Source organism: Mercenaria mercenaria, unplaced genomic scaffold (assembly GCF_021730395.1).
Source record: "Mercenaria mercenaria strain notata unplaced genomic scaffold, MADL_Memer_1 contig_1914, whole genome shotgun sequence".
Classification (NCBI taxonomy): domain Eukaryota; kingdom Metazoa; phylum Mollusca; class Bivalvia; order Venerida; family Veneridae; genus Mercenaria; species Mercenaria mercenaria.
Genome location: NW_026459932.1, coordinates 23,190 through 31,504, shown reverse-complemented (window position 1 = coordinate 31,504; position 8,315 = coordinate 23,190). Strand labels below are relative to the sequence as shown.

Below are 8,315 nucleotides of genomic sequence, written 5' to 3'. Positions count from 1 at the left end.
AATCATTATATTTGTTTACAAAAACCTCATGACTTTTTTATGTCTGAAACAGTTTTTGATGTAGGACAGTTGTTTCATTTTATAACTGAACACTAATACAGGGGGGACAAAATCTGATTTTTACTTGCTTGTCCGTTTTTGTCATTTGCTATTTTTTACTTGTCCGTATGATAGTTATATAGTAAATTCTTGTCAAATTTCACTTGTCCGTACAAGCTTTGGGACAACCTGGGCAATACGGACAATTGAATTTGACGCCCCTGTAATACTGATAGTTTTCATATCATTACACTGTGGTTATAAAAAATCCTGTAGCTGTCAATCTTGCCAGTTTTAAGCAGCCTAGTAATTGTGGCAAATATAAGAAATTAAAATCATTCATATTTAACTGTTGCCTTTGACCTGTTGTCCCTCTTACTGGTTTTTATTATTATTTAAATATAAGAATAGACTGTTCTCCTAAGTTGTGTCATGTATAGTCGTACCTAAATCTTACAGAACTTATAGACATTAAGTGCAAAATTATGTACATAAATCTCCAACACCATGGCAGCACCATTCACCCTGCACAAATTCTTACACTGTGTAACACAGCTGAACTTTCTGGCAAAAACAGTTCCTGTCTATGTAAGGTATGAATTAAGTGTTCTACTTTGCCCGCAGAATTTTTCAAACTCGCTACATTAAATTGCTGTAAAAACATACGAAATACAAACCGGAGAAACTACAATTGATTCCCACACAGCGGCACTTTTTCCCGTGACCAGTGTGAATTACAGTTACCATTCGTGCAACTGACCCATCAACTTGAGTGAGATTGAGAGTCCTGTAGTTGTACAACATCTGAAAAATGATGGAAGCCAGTCTTATTATCTTTCGTTAAATAAAGGAACATCTAAAATGATCATATGTTTGTGCAATAGTGTCAAAACAATCTGACTGCCAAGAAAATGTGAAATTATATAAATAATTATAAAGTGCCTTTGGCTTTCACAGCAACTTCACCATGAACATTTATATCATAAATTACTCTGACCTTTTCAAAAAAGTATTAAAGTGTCAAAATACAAAAACTCTAAACAAACTGATACCTGTATGTAAATTGTGCCATTATCTACAGTTTAAGTAATAAAAATATCAAGTACAAAGCAGTGTGATCTACCTTACTTAACTGGCCTGAAGTAACTGAATATCCAGCTTAAATGCACTAACTCCTATGAAGAATATCCTGTCTATCCAATTTGTAAATGCAATTTCACTTGCACACTTGTTTCAAGGGCGGGGGAGGAGGGGGATAGTGTGAGGGACCTCCCAGGATTTTCTTTACTTGGAGAAAAAGATCTTTTTTTCCCCTTTCTTTGAAAGTCCGAATATTTTTTTCAGAACTTGAGGGTCAGAATATTTTTTTCATAGTAACCCAAAGATTTTTTTTTGGAATTCAAAACTTAAATTAGTAATAAGCTTGTTAAAGAAATGTTATGCTCAATCTTGCATGTTGCTGACTTAATTAAGAGAAAGAATTGTTATCATCAAGTGTTTGGGTTTTTTTTATAAATCAGAAGAAAAGTTTCCTCATGACATTATTTGTATGAATATTTTTGAAACATGTCTGAACACTGAACCCTGCCTGACCTATTTTTAGCAGTCTGAATCTTTCTGAACAGTGTGTTTCTGTTCTGAACATTTCTAAATGTTTTGGAGGTTGTACTGAACTGTTTCTGAAAGATTCAGAAATGAATTAAAAAAAGTTTCAGAAAATGATTTTACTGAACTTTTACTGAAATACTCTCTATAAAGATTAAGAACTAAATTCAGGATATTCCAGAAATAAGTTAAAAATGTTTCTGAATTCACAATTTCAAAAATATTTTTATACACAACAGAATATGCATAATTCTTTTTCACAAATTCATAAGCTTTACAAGAGAAAACACTGTACTAACACACCATATAGAGATAGTACCTAAGTTTTTCAAATCATAGGTTTGAAGTTAAAAAGCTTTGAAATGAAGACAAATGTCCATATATTTCTCAAAAACAGAAATATAGACAATATTTTAACCAGAAGTGCGGACTTATGAGCATTTAATATTTTCATGTTAACGAAAATTTTGAGATCAAGGAAATGTAACTCTTCTTGAACATGGAGAGCATAACATGGTTCATACACATTCTTTCAGACAAAATTCCCTGACATTTCCCTGACTTTTCCCTGACATGAAAGCATTTTTCCCTGACTTTTTGGTTCGGTACGATACAAACCAAGTCACCTAGTATGACTTTTGTTATCTTAAAATGTGCACATTTAGTGGTTCAATTTTAAATATATAGGAGAGAAGGGGATCGAATCATTAGATATAGCCATCACCAGATTTGCTCAGGAGGTAAGGGGTGCAAATCCCTTTCAGTTTCTTCTATATGGAATTTGAAAAATGTGTAGAATATAGATATATGCATATAATTTAAAATTATGCTTTAATTGTTGTAAGTGTGATAGCTTTCATGAAAAAGGAAATATTTGAAGAAACTGCCTTAACCTTTACAAATTGTTGCCTAACCAGATCAGAAAATTCCCTGACATTTTCCTGACATTTTCCAAATTTCAAAATTTCCCTGACATTTTGTAAAATTCCCTGACAATTCCCTGACCTTGAAAAAAAAATTTTTCCCTGACTTTTCCCTGATGCGTATGAACCCTGCATAAACATCAAAGGGACATAATATAGTCAATATTTTCTAATTGGGTGCATTTGATTTAACATTCAACTTCGATCTGGATTGCTAAATAATGATCCATGATACTGTGTGCTAAAAATTTAGAACATCTGGAACAGTCTATTAACAGCAAAACTATGCTTTAGCAGAATCTAAATAGTTAAGCTCTAACTGGGACTCCAACCCAGGACCTCTCACACCTAAGGCAGACACTCTACCACGTTCCTATAACAGCAGTAGCTAATAGCTATGCAGTTTAATTGCTGGATTACATTGCGTGAACTGGAACAATAATCGGTGAACTCCGGATTATCGGCGTACTCGCTTTGTTACCTAACGGCAATTTTTGTGTAAAGAAAAAATACAATCTAAAGCTGCCAACGTCATAATCGGTCAAATCTGCCCAAATTTCTCTGACGTGTTGTTCAGAGTATGAACTTACTAACTGGTAGTACCAGTGAAATATTACTTACACTGAATCTTTTATATGTGCCCTTTTTGCAGCTGTCGAACGGCAAAGACGGTGAGTTTTGTCCAAATATAAGTAATTATTTTACCAGTTTTGAGAGGATTTCAATTGATGAGAAATTACAGTTACAAACTAAATACCTTTCTGCAACACACGGAGTCATTAGCATTCACTGTCAATCAGTATTATGACTAAGATCGACTGTCATTCATTCATTTCAAAGTTTCATATAGACAGAGTCCGTTGTTTACATTTTTATCGTAACCGGTGCACTTGTAAAAATCACTTTAGTCTGAAAAATCAAAGTATGCGAAGAGCTATGGTACGGTCTCTTCACCATAACAGTGTAAAGTTTGTAAACATGTTTGACCTAGTGACCCAGTTTTTGTCATCACATGACTCCATATTTTTTTTTTAATGTGACCTGGAGCCACAATTGTTTCTTCCGGGATTTGAAAGTCCAGACTTGTTTTCATTATGTTGAAGCCAGAATACTTTTTCAAGCAAAGCTACTCAGAATTAAAAACAAATCCCTCCCTCAGGCCAGAGTTTTTTAATAACTTGGGTTACGGGAGATTTTCCAAAAATGAGCATTAGGAGGAGGGAATAAAAATAAAAATAAAGTAGGAAAATGTTAGCATCGGAAAAAAAAAAAAAAAAAATGAAAAAAAAACACAAAAAAATTTATTTTGTAAAAAGTGCCACTGGGTTAAAAAAAAATTGTTGTTTCAGGCAAATGTAGATTCACAACACAGTCTAGATAAATCAGACAAGTTATTTTCCCAATTTGAAGCATTTTATTCCCACTTTCTTTATTAAAGCCTCCATGTTGTATGTTATAATATTATGTTGTAGAAACTATTAAATACTTGAAATTTTTTGCATGTTGCTTGCCTGCTTTAAACATATATATAGCTTGCTAATAAATAGAGACTTAACACGCCTGGCATTGTATTCTGTTTCTGGTGTGATTATATATAGTGTAGTGTAGTATTGTTGTCACATCCTATGCATATTGTGTTTCTGACCTTTTAACCCTTAGCACGCTAAGTTTCTAAAATGGACAGGTCTATCATTCAATTTGGGCAATACCATTTATCATTCGAAGGGGTGTTCACTATAAATGTACTGACTGAATAGCGAACAGTGCAGACCATGATCAGTCTGCACAGATGTGCAGGCTGATCTAGGTCTGCACTGGTCGCAAAGGCAAAACTAATCGGTTGTACCATTGTAAGGGTTAAGGAAGACGGAAATAACTTTTCACTTTTTTCTTTGAAGTGAAAATATGTAAGTTTGAATGTAGTACTTTTGCGGATTGTTTTTAAAATTCGCAATTTAAATCTTAAAGTCTACCTCAAATTACTTTCAAAGTTGTAGCCAGATATGGAGTTCAGTAACTTTAAGAGACCCCTCACACTTACACGGGTACTAAACAGTGCCTGCGGCACCGCCTGTGCCGATGAGAAATGAAGGCACTTCGCTTCCGGTACCGCAGGCATTTCGCTAATGTTGACAATTCTAGCGAGATAGGTGAGTGATTTTTTTCGTTTTTGTCATTTTGTTACTGCACGTACTGACTTAACAGGCTTGGGACTGTCTGGCATGTATAGTGAAAAATGGCCCATGTTGGAGCATAAATGAAAAATGGAGAAATCATAAAAGAAAAAAGTGAAAAGTGTGTGTAGTGGGCCTAGTGGCATATTACTGCATACTTGAGGTAGTGTGTAAACTTACATGTACATAGTTACGCACAATTAATTACACTACCAGGTAAGGTTAAAAATGTAAATCATGCTTACCAGGTTGCATTACTTCATAACAATATCTAAGCACAGCACAGCACAGCACAGCACAGCACACATACTCATTGATCTAGTTAGAGGTCTGTAAAAGATTAATTGGTTTATAGTGCAAATTATATTGCTTTGATATTTTGCATACTTGTTTACCATCATGACCCCAGTCTGTAAAAAGGAGGAGGCAACTCTATCAAGCATTTTGACTGAATTATGGCCCCTTTTCGACTTAGAATAAATGTTAAAGTTTGCGTACCACCCAAAGAAAATGAGGTAGTGATATCAAGAAAGACTACCATTAAAATTGTATGACACACCTATTTTACTCAAAATATTAACCAATTGTCAAACATGACTAAACACTGAATGAGCCAAAAGCTTTACTACCTTTGCACTGATAACATAAGGCCAGAGTTTTTCTAGAGATATTGATGTATGGTATATAAATATGTTTTTTGGACGATTTTATCGATACTGATAATTCAGAAACGAGGTAAACGTAATAGGTGGAACAGACTTTAATCAAAATGATAGGCCTACAACTAGAACAGACGAAAGATCAACTCAAAGATGCTCGGCATCGATTCAAAAAATTTCTTAGGCCTAAACAACAGTGTAAATACGCAAAACATTTAGATTTTACATAAATATAAAGGTGAATTTACCTTTAACCTTAGGCTTAGCTGTATTATATCACAAATGGCGGCGGTGAAGATCTGCAGCCGAAAGCGCTGGGCCGGATGACGTCATTTTTATCTACGTCATCGCACGTGTTATGACGACAGAGCAGAAACATCTTTTCGAGCCGCCTTATAGACTCTACATAAGTTGTAAGTATCTAGATTCTAAGTTTCTAACTGATAATTTATTATTATTAAATTTGTTAATATTATATAGATCTAGATCTACACTCGTAACAATAGTAGATTTACTAAATGTCTTCCACAAATATTTTCGTGATTTTCATGACATAAAATAGATCTAGATCACATTAAGAGCCTAAATTTTGTTCCATCTAATCCGTAGCAGTGATTTTTTTTTTGCATTAATCCCGCTTTTTTTGTAAGATTCCTATCATCCAGGTATTGATACTGCCAATTTCAGAAAAGCTCACCGAATGGGCGTTTACATCAAACGCAGGTAGTAAATAGACGTAGCTGTCACTAGCTATCGGTGAGAGGGTAGATCTAATATTAATATAGTTTGCTCCGCCCAAACGTATATTTCTATCGGTCTTGGAAAAGCAACCTCGTAAAGTGTTAGTTACAAAAGTGAAATATTGCGGGAGTTTATTTCAGGATAAGGGATATAAATTAGCAGGGGCCCAGTAGCCCATGGCCCCTAGATTTTGGGCTGGGCCCCTACATTGTTGGAGAAAATGCCCATATACCTAATGCTAACCTAATGTTAAATATTTGTTTTTGACAGTCTGGGCCCCTAAATAAAAATAGCTAGTTTATATCCCTGGTAATCCTGCACAATCATTACAATAATACCGGTATATACATACATACGCAGCATAATACACTTAAAAAACTATTTACATTATAGGTCTGAACTGTCTGAAGATCGACATTGATGTGTATAAATACTATAATTTATTTTTATCTCGACAAAATACAACACAGCTGGTTTCATGTATTTATTTTGAATTGATGTATCTGGTCTTCGTAAAACTATGTCGGTCATGGCGGATTTTTTTTTTCAAACGCGGCCATACCACTTATTATCGATGTTGTCTTCCACATTGAACTATAACAAAATCGCAGTGATTTTTTTTTGGAAATAATTAAACTACCTGTGCCCATGGAAATGGGAAAATAAGCGCGACAAATCCAGAAATTGGGAAAATAATGGCAAGCTTGTTTTTTTCTTAGGTTGTTGATTGTTTTTTGCTTTTTCTACTGAAATATCTGTAAGACGACTGGACACAGTTTTGACTGACTCTTTTTCCCACTTTGTGATAAAGACTTTATGAATTTGATTGAAAACAATGTCCATCAAAGGGGAAATGTGAAATTATTTTGGAAATAATGATCATTTTGGGGGAAAAAATGCAGGGGAAACAGCCCATATTCGGCACTAAAAATGGCCAAAAAAATCACTGACTCAGCAATATTTATTCAAAACTATATGCAGTATCTTGTCAAAATACAACTGAAAGTTTTGTCCCTAGAATCGTTAACATCTGGTAATACCTAGTACATATATGTAAAATGCCTTTCTTTGTTTCAACCTTTACCCGATTGTGAAAAGTGCTTCTGCTTTTGCGACTAGTGCATACCAAGATCTGTAGCCTGAAACGTCCTTGCAGTCAGATCAGGTCTGACTATTCGCTATTCAGTCTGTATCTTTTTGTAAGCCCCCCTTTTAACAGTAATGGTACTGTCCATTTTGAAGATGGACAAGTTCATTATAGAATTTAGCAGGGAAAGGGGTTTAAAGAGCGCAGCTTGCTGCATTTCGTTCTTGTTACACAGAGAATAAAAACCCTAAGATCAGCACTAGATTTTGTATAAAAAGCTTTTGTCCAGTTTAGATGTCAGTTGATTTGCTATTTAGCGCGCCAATTATGACCGATGTCACTCTATTGAAATGCTTTCAGGACACTGTTAATTAAGCACTAAAGTCTTGTTCAGTAATTAACTTTCTTCTGCACATGTGTATGGGAAACAATTCTGTAAAGAGCGCTGTAGGACCACATTCGTGACAGTTTCGCATTTGTATCAGGTGTGTGAACGCGAAAGAGACCACATTTTTTGTTAATTTTGACTAAACTTGCACACAAACTTATAAAACTAATAAGACTTCGATTCCTTTCAAAAAACACCGTATTGCACCTTTTGACTTGGAATTACAGGCCCTGAATTGGCAAAAAATGCTGATTTTATCCTTGTCACACAGTGGAGACAAATATTTTTGGGGTCAAAACTCTTAAGACAATTTTTATAAAACTTATATAGGATCTCTTTTTCCTTTTTAAAAAACCAGCCTTTAATTGCGCCATTTATATCGGAGTTATGGCTGAAAATGTCATGTTATGTTATGTTATTTCAGTCTTGTGAATACAATAGAGACCATATTTATAATTTCATTTTGACCAAACTTGTATAGAAGTTATACGATATCTATAACATATCGGTTCCATCCCCAGCTTTTATTATATTTGACTGGCTTATCATAGTAGGTTGTCCCCCTTGAAAATTATCCGATAATCAATATTGGTTTCCCTATTGATATTACTTTGAGAAATAGATTATATAGGAAATTTATTTTTAATGATTAATTTCAAATATGTCTTTTGGTTTGTGAATATTTTACCAGATATGACA

General features: G+C 34.3%; 1 long non-coding RNA gene across 1 annotated transcript; it reads right to left on the bottom strand.

Moving 5' to 3' along the window:
* Positions 1–683: 683 nt before the first annotated feature.
* On the bottom strand, positions 684–5,958 carry LOC128551990 (uncharacterized). The gene is made up of 3 exons (XR_008368942.1): positions 5,656–5,958; positions 4,987–5,071; positions 684–843 (listed from the first exon to the last, which is right to left on the bottom strand). It is a non-coding gene; the product is annotated as an uncharacterized LOC128551990 (long non-coding RNA).
* Between the last annotated feature and the right edge of the window lie 2,357 nt (positions 5,959–8,315).